Here is a 12,942-nt window from a genome sequence, read left to right as displayed (position 1 = left end):
CACCATGTGGGCACTCAGATTCCAATCTGTGTCCTCTGGAAGAGCAGTAAGTGCTCTCAACTGCTGACCCATCTTTACAGCTCCTTAGATTGTATATCCTTAAAGCGTGATGCTCTCTGAAACCAGGGGTATAGATAGTCCCTCTAAAATGTCTAATGTAAATGGCTGGGTTTTAAAACAAGATATGTTCTAGCAAATTCTCCACCTAGGACTTCTCAATATAGATGGGCGTTTATGGACAAGGCTGATCATCAGACCCTTACCATGGATGGTCCAAGTGAGTCATTTTCCAGAGATGGATAGAGAAGAACACAGGCCAGTACCCAGGGCTTGTGCCAAAAGCAACAAAGTGGTCACAACCCTTCCTTTGGTGCAAAAGAAAAGGACTGTGAGGTCTCGGTGCGAGGCCCAGTGGTAGAAGGCTTAAGTAGTGGTGTGAAGCCTGGATTCCATCTTTAGCACCTCCAAAAAAAAACCATGACAGGACAAGAGCTGGTTCTGAGAACTAGGAGTAGAGGATTTTGCTGAGGAGGTCACCTTGAGAACAGGACCATAGCCAGCTCTAAGAGACCCAGTGAGGGCAGAGGGACTAGAACTTTGGCCTGATCCCAGTCCTTCTCTGTCATCTGCTGCCTGGGACCAACCAGAAGCCAAGTGGAAAAAAAAAACCCAAACCCAAAACAACAACAACAAAAATGAAAATGATGAACATAATTCAGGTCCCCAAGGGATAGAGATGAGGGTGGATTGTGGCTACGCAAGAGGCAACGGTGGCTATTAAAAGATGTTTACTGCAGCCCTATTTATAAAACCATAATGTCGGAGTGGACCTAAAAGATCCAAACCCCAGGGAAATTTTAATAATGTAAAGAATTCAAGGCATGTGAGTCCGGTGAAACACTGTGCAGCCAGTGCAATCACTGAGGCAGGAAAGCTCACAAAATCTGCATGAATCCATTTCCCTGTCTTTTCAAAAGAATGTATATAGAGATATGTGGTCTGCATACAGAGAGGGGAACAGACAGACAGACAGAGTATATATAAATGTAATATTAAAAAATATTATAAAAATAAACAGCTGGGCAGTGGTGGCTCATGCCTTTAATCCCAGCACTTGGGAGGCAGAGTCAGGCAGATTTCTGAGTTGGTCTACAGAGTGAGTTCCAGGACATTCAGGGCTATACAGAGAAACCCTTTCTCAAAGAAAAATCAATAAAATAAACAGCAAAAACCAAAGAGCTATTAAGTCAGAAGAACGCTGAGGAGTTTTCAGAGCGGCAGCTAGAAGGACTGGCCACCGTCTCCTTAAGTCTAACAAAGAAAAGACAAGGAAGCATGTTGCAGGATACTTGATCACACTGTGAACCCAACACAGAAGCTGCTGAAGAGGGTGGCACACCCAGGACCTTACATGGCACGGCTGTGGGAACCTGCCTTCAGGCTGCTGTGGAGGATCTCACTGGAGTTGTGAGTTTTGGGCTGGAGAGATGGCTCAGTGGTTAAAAGCACTGATTGCTCTTCTAAAGGTCCTGAGTTCAAATCGGAGAAACCCAAGTTATGTGGTGAACCTTGAGACTGTAAACTGGAAAAGCCTTTTCTTGTGGTGGAGCTCAGCCCTAGCACTCAACTATAACCCAAGAGCTTTCTGTAAAGAGGATTAAATAAAGTCAGCCCTAGGTCAAAAGGCAGAGGAAGCAACCAATTGACAGGGAGTGAGCATAAGAAAACCCAGGAAAGAGAAAGGAGGACTTTTGAGTTGAAGGATACTTAATTTAAGACAGCATGGAGAAGGAGAGGAACTGTTTCCTTCTGGAACATTGATGGAGTAAGAAGGTCATTTGGGTGCTTTCTTTGCCCCTGTGAGCTAGCAAGCTTTTACCATAGCATCTGGCTCCTGAGTCTTTGTGAGGAGCCGCCCTCACAGTCGCCGTTACAAGATGGCGCTGATATCCGTTGCTCGTAGTAAAATGTGTGCAGGCGTCAGGGTATCTTTCCATTACCTGAGCCCTGCCTCTCTCGTGGCGTCATCTGGCTGAAGGTGGGCAGCCAATCCGGGTGGTGCACGTCTCCAACCGTACTTCGCAGCCTATAAAAGGGAAGGGTTTTCTGCTCTCTGAGTCTCCTCTCCTGAAGCTGATCATCTATCTCTCGAGATGTAGTAAAGCTTTACTGCAGAAGGATCCGAGTGGCCTGCGTGCGTTTTGCTGGTGAGATGGTAGCGTGGGTCAAGTCTTATTTGGTAAAATCAAATGACTGGGATCGGGCTGGAGAGATGGTTCAGTGGTTAAGAGCACTGACTGCTCTTCCAGAAGTGTCCTGAGTTCAAATCATAACCATTTATTGTGCACCTCTGTGTGGGAGCTAACATCCTTCTGATATTAGATAAAAGCATTGAAATGTTCAGACCCCCAGCTCCCAGTAAACCAAAGGCTAAGAATGTTATCACATAGCATCAGAGACCTAGTGCAGAGCTGTTCCTGACTGATGGGACCACCTGCTTGATGTATTCTAAAAGTGTCTTGGTTTATGGCCTTCTTGGTTTCCTAGTATAAAACTTCATGAAATGTTACCACATTAGAGATAGTATTAGGGCCAAACTAGACCTGTGTTCTCGGGACCACAGAACTTGTTAGGGTACATTGTGTGAAGGTATGTCTCTGTGTACTCGATTGTTAATTCTGTACTGGCAGAGAGCTAAATTCTGGCAGGATCTTGGTATTGTTATTTCTTTGTTGTTGTTGTTGTTGTTGTTTTTAAGAATCATATATTTATTTTATGTATGTGAGTACACTGTTGCTGTCTTCAGACACACCAAAAAGAGAGCATCAGATCCCATTACAGATGGTTGTGAACCACCATGTGGTTGCTGGGGATTGAACTCGGGACACTTCTGGAAGAGCCATCTCTCCAGCCCCAGTATTGTTATTTCTATGGGCCATCACCTGTCTCACATTTTATAAATATTTGTTCTTCCTTACCTGCCTAAGACAATCTAGAATTGTACCTGATTGGCCATAATAAAGATCTGAGGGCCAAGAGTTGGGCAGGAAGTGGAGGGTAGATCTTTGGGCAGCTACAGGGATGCTGGGAGAAGAAGCAGACACAGGAGATTTGCAAGTGACGTGGAGGGGAACCAGACGGAAGCAGAGTAGAGATGGTCACGTGTCTGGACGTGGTGCCAGGATTAGTCGGGTTGAGTTGAGAGTAGTCAGAAGAATGTCCAGAAAAGCCCTATGCTTTAAAATATTAAAAGCCTCTGTGCCATTATTAATATTGCTGGCAGGTCCTACAAAGTCCCATTATAGGCACTTTGGCTTCAGAGTAGACTATTTCTGACAGCCTTCGAGGGGAGAGCTAAGCTCTTTGTCAGCAACCTTCACTTATCTGGAGGGCATTCTCTGTGGGTGCAGATCTAAGTCTATGACCTGCCCTCCTCTCTGAAACATTGTGTTTTAGTGTTTCTTACAAGGTGGTTCTCTGGCAGCAAACATCCTCAACTTTTGTTGTCTGAGTGTCACCCTCCTCCCATCTTTTAAGACAGAATCTCACCATGTAGCTCTGGCAGTCCTGAAACTTACTAGGTAGACCAGGCTGGCCTTGAACTCAAAGAGATCTGCCTGCCCCTACCTCATAAGTGCAGGGATTAAGGCATGCACAATGACACTTGGCTTTACTTCCCTTTTTCGTGTCCTCTGAGCTTCCTAGCTCTGTGGTTTGTGGTTTTGATATTAATTTGGAGTCACTACTACTATTAATCCTTCTTCCCCTCCCCCTCCTTCTGATATTTCCATGATGAGTTTGTTTTGTCTTCTGTAGTTGTCTCACAGTTGTTATTCTTCTCCCCTTTTTGAGTCTTTTTTTTTTCTCTATATTCTTTCAGTTTTACAAGTTTCTGATGTGTGTCCACCATGCGCGGGCATGTGTGCATGTATGTGTTTGCAAGGGTATGTTTGTATGTGTGTATGTATGTATGTATGTATGCATGTATGTAATGATGGTGTGTAGGTGGAGACCAGAGGTCTTTTTTAGGTACCACTCTCCACATTATCTTTTGAGACAGGGTGTCTCCTTGAACCCAGAGTTCCCTGCTCTGGCTGGACCGGTGACCAGCTTTGGGCTCCACCCGTCTCTGCCTCCGAGCCCAAGGTCACAGATATACACCACTATGATGATGCTGGGAATTTAAATCCAAGACCCCATGCTTGCAGAGCAGACACATTTTACTCACTGAGCCATCTCCCCAGCCTCAATTTTACAAACTTTTACTGTCTCAGCCTCAACCTCAGAAACTCTTCCTCTGCGTTTCCCACTAGGGAAACCAGTCAGCCCGTAAGTGGTGGTTTTCACTTCTGTGACAACAGGGTTTTTTGGTTTTTTTTTTTCCCTCCCCCTCTTTCATGGTCCCCTTTTCATTCTCTTAGAGTTTCCATCTCGGTAAATACATTATTCATCTGTTCTTGCAAGATGTCTACATTTATCATTAAAGCCCTTAGCATATTAATCATAGTTTTAAAAATTCCTAGGTTCATAATTCCAACATTCTTGCCATTCTCTGACCCTGGTTCAGACTTATTCTGTCTTCAAACTGCGCTCCTTTGGGTGTGGCTTATAAGCCTTTGTAGACAGGTGGACGTGACCTGGCAAAGGACCATTAGTGATGTAATGCAGAGATGGGACAGGGACGGGAATGCTCAAAAGTCCAAGAGGTCTCCTGTTAACCTTAGACCGTGAAGTTTACCTGCTTTTCAATTTTCCCCCTTTTCATAGGGCAGGGGTACAGCTGGGTTGATCTCCCAGGAAAGCCATGCTCACAGGTCTCCCGAAGGAGGCTGTGCTCAGAAGAAATGCTCTGACATACTCCTTTCCCTGTGAATGCTGGCAGGGCTCCTGGAGGCGAGCTCCCAGAACTACAGAGTTGTCTCTATGACTGCTGTTCCCCAACATTAGTCTCAGAGGTAGCAGCCTAAACATCTAACAGCTCGTCCACCCCCCATTTGCTGCCCTGCGAGTGCTTCCTACAGTCAACTCTGGGAAGCTGATTCAGGCATGGGCGCGTTCTGGCTTTCCTGTGTGAAGATAGCTCTGCCTTACAGCCTCATTCTCTGATGGATCTAAGATGAGGTGTGGGGGTTTCATTTAGTTAAGTAGAACAGAGCAGTGACTTCTAAGTTCCTTACATGCCAGACAAAAACCCAGAAGCCATAATGTTGGCATTTCGACTAGGCTCCGCCCCACAGTTACCTGGCAACAACCAAATGTGCCTGATTCATTATAAAAGGGGCTGTTTGCCCCCTCTGCACTCTCTTCTCTTAGCCTCTTGCTCTTCTCCCCATTCCCTTACACACACACACACACACACACACACACACACGTCTCTCAGGGGGAAGGGATGCCTCAGCATGGGCCCCTATACCATACCAGCTTTTAAAATCGTGCTTGTTGCCAGGCTGTCTCAAAACAAACAAACAAACAAACAAATCCTTGCTTGTTCCCTCCTGACAAGATAGCTGCTGCCACCTTGAACATCACGTCCACGTTCATGGCAGGAAGAGGAGGGAAGCAACGCCTGCTTGTTTCTTTGTTAGGAAATCAGAAAGTCTTACTCAGGTCTGCTGACCTGGTCTGTGCTGGGCGTGTGTGCCTCGGGTACTCAGAACAGAGGAACAGGCCTGTGCATGAGTATGGGGTGGGAGGGAAGGGGAAGGTGGAACAAGTTGGCTTTGGCAATCCAACAGGACTTTGAGCTATTTGAAAAAATGTTATTCTTCTTCCTACACAGACAAGACTCAGGTTTCATCTAAGCCTCTGAGCTTAAGGCAACTCAATTGGTTCTTGAGTGGTCAACTCAAAACCTGTACCTTGAGATAATCACTGGGCCCAAAACTGAGAAAGACGTGTGTCTCTGTGTGTGTGTGTGTGTGTGTGTGTGTGTGCGCGCGCGTGTGTGTTGTGTGTAGTGGGAGTGGAAATGGTGAGTCCTCAGGACCTTTCCTCCTTTGATTTGGCACTAGGTCTCCTGTTGGAACTTTGCCAAGGAGGTAAGGTTCAATGACCCTCCAAGTCTCCTCAAGTCTCCACCCCCTCCCTATGTCACCAGGGATGGTGACACAGGCATGTATGTATTGTGGTGTCTGGTTCTTTATGTGGCTTCTGGGGAGCTGAACGCATGTCCTCTCACTTAGAAAGCAAACACTTTATTAACTAAGCCATTCCCTTCACCTTTTTTGCAGTGGGCTTTTTTTTTTTTTTTTTAATGTATGTGAGTACACTGTAGCTGTACAGATGGTTGTGAGCCTTCATGTGGTTGCTGGGAATTGAATTTTTAGGACCTCTGCTCACTCTGGTCACTCCATCCAGTCCTCCCCACTCGTTTCGGTCCAGAAAACATTTGGTTTATATACAGTATATTTAGAAATAGTGCGAATATTCATAGAAAAGGGGAGTAGAGGGTAGACTAGGACTGAAGTTGGAGAGGGGGATTAGTGGGTTCAAAGACTACTTTTATGGTCGGTTGTAACTGTCTGTGACCTGACCTCTGTTTACCTTTTTTCCCATGGTCTCCCTTGAGCTTGTTATTTCTCTAAGGTCTCAAGGACAGGCACCTGGAGTTTTGCTGTTCATCAGCAGGGGTGTTGAGTGCCATTCTAATGCTAGGGGAGGGGAGGGAGGATGGGAGCCTCTGGTGGGGAATGCAAAGGCAAACTGTACAACACTGAAGTCGCTCTAGTATCAGTAATTTGGGGGTGTACTGGCTAGTTTTGTGTCAACTTGACACAGCTGGAGTTATCACAGAGAAAGGAGCTTCAGTTGAGGAAATGCCTCCATGAGATCCAACTGTAAGGTATTTTCTCAATTAGTGATCAAGGGGGAAAGGCCCCTTGTGGGTGGTGCCATCTCTGGGCTGGTAGTCTTAGTTCTATAAGAGAGCAGGCTGAGCAAGCCAGAAAAGAAAATCCCTCCCTGGCCTCTGCTCAGCTCCTGCTTCCTGACCTGCTTGAGTTCCAGTCCTGACTTCCTTTGGTGATGAACAGCAGTATGGAAGTGTAAGCCGAATAAACCCTTTCCTTCCCAACTTGCTTCTTGGTCATGATGTTTGTGCTGGAATAGAAACCCTGACTAAGACAGGGGGTTACAACACTCTGGCCCAAAGATTTATTATTATATATAGATACACTGTAGCTGTCTTCAGAGGCACCAGAAAAAGGCATCAGATCTCATTACAGGTGGTTGTGAGCCACTATGAGGTTGCTGGGGTTTGAACTCATGACCTCTGGAAGAGCAGTCAGTGCTCTTAACTGCTGAGCCATCTCACCAGCCGCCCCCCTTTTTTTAAACTTAGCTCCATTTACTTAAATTTTCTTTCCAAAGTTATTTTCTTTTTTTTTAAAGATTTATTTATTTTATGTATATTAGTAAACTGTAGCTGTCTTCAGACACACCAGAAGAAGGCATCAAATCTCATTACGGATGGTTGTGAGCCACCATGTGGTTGCTGGGATTTGAACTCATGACCTCTGGAAGAATAGTCAGTGCTCTTAACTGCTGAGCCATCTCTCCAACCCCTTTTTGAAGTTTTTAAAGACAATTAAATTTTTATTATTATTTTATGTGTAAGGGTGTTTTGTCTGCGTGTCATCTGTGCACCCTACCCACTTCTGGTACCCTCAGAGGACAAAAGAGGGCATCGGATACCCAGGACCTGGAGTTACAGACAGTTGTGAGCTGCCAGGTTAGTGCTGAGAATCAGTCAATGTTGTGTCCTCTGAAAGAGCAACCCCAAGAAAGACAATTTTTAGTGATATAATTAAAAATTCCCACAAGATAAATCAGGATTACTTTAAGTCCTCTTCTCCAATACTTCCCCTTACTTAGCCCTGATTCTCCTATATGAACTCCACGGCCACTGACTGGGTTTCTCTGGCAACCCTTCCAGGCCCCTAGAGTCCTCATTAAGTTCTCAAGAATCACTGTTTCTCCCTTACTGTAAGAGGTAAATAAACACTTTCTTTAATCACTAATTAGACTCTGTTGCAGGAAGTATTAAAAAAAAAACCTGCAAGTTCCACACTACCGCCAACTCTCTGCCCCAATGGTGGTCTGGTCAGCCATGCACAATGGCCGACCTGTTTTTATCTCGTGGAGACGATGACTCAAGAGTTCCAAAATCTCTTCACCCAGGTCGCTAAGTTCCCACTGGCAGGTCGCTACCACGCCAGCCCCATGCTTTAAAACCCCCATGGCTTTCGTGGTGCACATCTGGCAAACCCATGCTTTGTGGCTGTGCCTTTCTCTCTTGAACCCAGGCAAGCCGCTGCAGGAAGGAAAACACAGCACAAACTTAGTTCAGAAACAATAAACCAATCACTGGGCGCAACAACTAAAATCCTAACTTGTAAGCCTCATAAAATCTGGATCTGCCATTGAAACCGGGAGACACTCGCAGCCACATCTCGTCTTCAAGCTATCCGCGTCCAAAAAGACCTAACTCCCTCCTGCTTCCTCTCTTCCGCCGGTCCAACCCGGAAGTCCTGCCTACTCAGTCAGTTATTGACTCCTTTATTCATTAGGGGATTGGGTCACAAGAAGTCACCTGAGTATGTAACTCACTCCTTGTCTGAAGCCCCTCCTAGGAGAGCGGAATTAGCATCAACATACAAACAGCACCAGGCCCATCCACAAGACTCTTGTCTGCCTGATGGCGAAGTGAACTTCATCAAGATCAAGGCCTTTGTCTGACCTGCCCAACACTGACCTAGACTCTGAATGTTGGTTCAATGACTAGATAAGTGTATACCCTTTCCAAACACCACAACACTTGATGGTGTGTATTATACTATAATTATCACACCAGGGTACATCAGGAAACTGAAGCCACTCAGAATCTATAAAGCAGAGAGAACTTTATACAGTGAGTTGATGGAGGTGGAGAAGCTATGAGAACTGTGTGGTATCTTGGGCTTAGGAAACACTGGTGCTCTTGGGAGCCTCAGGCTGTAGGGACAGTAAGACCCTAAATTTGCACAGCCTCCAAGGCCACAAGGAGTGGAGGACAGGAGTCCAAATGTAGTGTGGCTCATTTGAGTTCTTGATTTGGGAAGTCCAAAGTCAAGGCTTTCAGTCTGGTAAGGTCAAACTCAAGTCAGGAGGGTTCCATTTCTTTCTGGAGGCTAAAAGAAGGAACCTGCTCATGCACACTGTTGGAAAAATTCAGCTCCCATTCAGGCTCCAGGTGAGGGCTCTGTCTTCTGCTTCTTGTCCATCAAGAATGTTTTGTCAAGAGATTGCCTGTAGGGTTTGCTTCACCAAGCCAGCCAGAGTTTCTCATTGCTTCTGATCTCTTGACCTTCAAGCCCATTACAGTTCTCTTAGAAGGCTCAAGCGATTAGAGTGGGCTCATCTGTATAGCCCAAGATCATCATCTCCTCAACTCAAGATCCTTGACATTATCTGAGTCTACGCTCTCACCTATGTGCCTCGCGAGTTACAGAGATGGTATTTACAAATGTTCTGTCTTAGAGGTGGATCTTAGTAACCACTTTCTACAATGCAGCCTGCTTCTCACTAACAACCCTTCACATTCACCCCTGGCAACTCAACTTTAAAACTGATGAAGCAACAAAAGAACTATTGAGGGGCCTGGAGAGAAGACTCAATGGTTAAGAGCACTTACTGTTCAAGCAGAGGACCCCAATTCTGTTCCCAGCATCGACATCAGATGCTTCACAGCCTTTTGTACCTCCAGTTCCAGGTTATTCATCATATCTGGTCTCTGTTTACATATAAAGTTAGGTGTACCTACCCACACAAAACACACACACATATACACACATACACACATATACACACATACATACACAAATTAATACACATACATACACTCATAGACATATACTCACACATATACACGTACACATACAATCCAGAAGTTTCTTTCTTTTTTTTTAAGATTTATTTATTTTATGTATATGAGTACACTGTAGCTGTCTTCAGACATACTAGAAGAGGGCATTGGATTCCATTACAGATGGTTGTGAGCCACCATGTGGTTGATGGAAATTGAACCCAGGTCCTCTGGAAGAGCAGTCAGTACTCTTAACCACTGAGCCATCTCTCCAGCCCTAGAAGTTTCTTTTCTCTCTAATGTAAGGCATTTGTGTTCCTGCTCTTCTGTAACACTATGTTGGGTCAACATTGGTTGTTCGGTTGATTGGATTAAATAATGCCTTGATGATTAGTAAAGATCACTTCTGGTGTGAGGCCATTTCCAGGGATGGTTGACTCATGAAGCCCTGCTAAAAGGATTCATCCCTTGATAGACTCTTCATATGAAGGCATTTTGGGAAAGTGGTGAAAGGTAGGAACCAGGGCTCATGGAAGTAGGTCACTAGGACTGTGTTCTTGGGGACTCCATAGGGTAGACCCTGGTTCCTTCTTTATGCCCTTTTCTCTACTTTATATACATTGGTGTTTTACCTGAATGTATGTTTGTGTGAGAGTGTCAGGTCCCCTGGAACTGGAGTAATAGACAGTTATCAGCTGCCATGTAGGTGCTGGGAATTGAACCTGTTTCCTCTGGAAGAGCAGCCAGTGCTCTTAACTGCTGAACCATCTCTCTAGCCCTTTTCTTTGTCTCTTGGCCACAATGATATGAATTGTTCTCCTGTGCCACAGCCTACCTGCTACAAATGTAACCATGAGCCCAAATAAACCTTTCCTCCCATTAAAGTGTCACAGTCATAAGAAAGTATTACAGTCATAAGAAAAGAACAAATTACAAATGTAACCATGAGCCCAAAATGACTCTTTCTTCCCATTAAAGTGTTTCTGTCAGGTATTTTGTTACAGTCATAAGAAAAGAACAAATATAGACATGCTCTGAGTTCCATTCTTGGGTTATATATGTTGTCAGCCACCAAAGAGTTAACTTCTCCAAAGGAAACAATTTCTGCCTGATGTCTGTGCAGAAAATCAGTGCTTTTCAGAACAGGACTTGTACCAACTTTAAAGTTTAAAAGGTCCATTACCATGCTATTAAGTATTAAGATTTTTAAATTTTTATTTTTAAATGCACACACAGGAAAAATGTGCCCTCTTTGATGTCCAGTTTCTTTTTTGCCTTTGACAGATGATGTGTATAAGCCATCACCATCATTGAGAATCAGGATGGTCTTCCATCAGTGATCAAGCCCAACTTCTGGCATCCACCAGGGTGTTTCCAAGCTCTATAGTTCTACCTTCTTTAAAATGCCATATAAAGCCAGGCACGGTGATGCTTGCCTTTAATCCCAGCACTCAGGAGGTAGTGAGAGGCCAAACCTACTCCATCTTGGGATTGGCCTCCATCTTAAAGAAAAATAAAAAAAGCCTGAGAACTTGGCCTGCCGCTGAACAGAAGCTATACCCACATACCAGGAAGGACCCCACGGCTTGTCCTTGTTCAAAGTTACTCCCTAGCTACTTCCTAGCAACAGTTGACCAAAGATTAGCCTGATTGTTTCAGATGTACTTTCAGACCATTCATGACTGCATATGGTCTTGCTTCAGAGCACCAACCTGTCGGCTTACAATAGACCTTCAGTTAGATGCTTGCCAGGCTGAACACCCTCTCACTTCTATTTTCTATAAAACCTTGTCTGGATAAAAGTTTGCTTCACCAAATCATTCTGTGGGTTAGCGGTGGGTAAGCCCAAACTCGAGTTTATAATAAAGAAACCCTAATGTGATTACAGTGGCAATGGTTCCTGGCACAACAGAAGAGGCAGGCAGATCTCTGAGTTTGAGACCAGCCTGGTCTACACAGTGAGTTCCAGGACAGCCAGGGCTATACTGAGAAACCCCGTCTCGAAAAAAGCCAAAGTAAATAAATAAGATAAAATAATAAAATGCCATGTAAATGAAACTGTATAATATGCCCCTTCCAATCTGGTTTCTTCCACTAAACAAGAAGCATCTAAAGTCTTGTGTATATTGATATTCATTCCTTCTGATCCCCAAGAAGTATTCTACTGTGTGGGATATTAATTTTTTATGGTTTCTGTAACAAATTACTACAATTTAGTGGCCTAAAGCAACAGAACAGTATTCTCTCACAGTTCTCAAGGCCACAAATTTAAAATCGTTATTAATAGACCCCAAACAAGGCCTCTGGAGGCTTTAGAGATGAACCTATTCCTGCTTCTTTCAACTTCTGGTGGCTGCTAGCATCCTTGGCTATGGTCACATCACTGCAGTGTCTGGGTCTGAAGTCAGTGCCTCCTCTTCCTCCTCTCTCCACTCCCTTTGTCTTTGTCTACAAAGACACCCATGAGCCTCTCCCATCTCAGGATCCCTAATCATGTTGGCAGTCTTTTTTATTTTTTCCCTTTTGTAAAAAGATAACACTCCGAGGTACCAGGTAATAACACATTGTTGTCTGGGGCCATTATTCAGCCCTAAACTGGACATGCTACATGATTTTCATCGATTCATTCATCCCTTGAAGGGCATTTGATGTTCTATTTTGGGATCCTTACATTCAAACAGCTATAAGGCTGGCAAGATGTCTGTGGTAGTTAGAATGAAAAATCACCTTCATAAGCTCATAGAGAGTGGCGCTATTGGGAGAGGTGGCCTAGTTGGAGTAGGTATGACATTGTTGGAAGAAGTGTGTCACTGGGGGTGGGCTTTGAGGTTTCAGATGCTTGAGCCAGGCCCAATGTCTCTCTCTTCCTGCCGCCTGTCAATCCATGTGTAAGAACTCTCAGCTACCTCTCCAGCACCGTGTCTGCCTGCATGCTACTGTGCTTCCTGCCAGGATGAACTTCCAGCCCTAATTCAATGTTTTCCTTTATAAGAATTGCTAGCCGGGCGGTGGTGGCGCACGCCTTTAATCCCAGCACTTGGGAGGCAGAGGCAGGTGGATTTCTGAGTTCGAGGCCAGCCTGGTCTACAAAGTGAGTTCCA

The sequence above is a fragment of the Mus caroli genome, chromosome 14 (assembly GCF_900094665.2).
Source record: "Mus caroli chromosome 14, CAROLI_EIJ_v1.1, whole genome shotgun sequence".
Taxonomy (NCBI): Eukaryota; Metazoa; Chordata; class Mammalia; order Rodentia; family Muridae; genus Mus; species Mus caroli.
Note: the sequence above shows the minus strand (reverse complement) of the source record.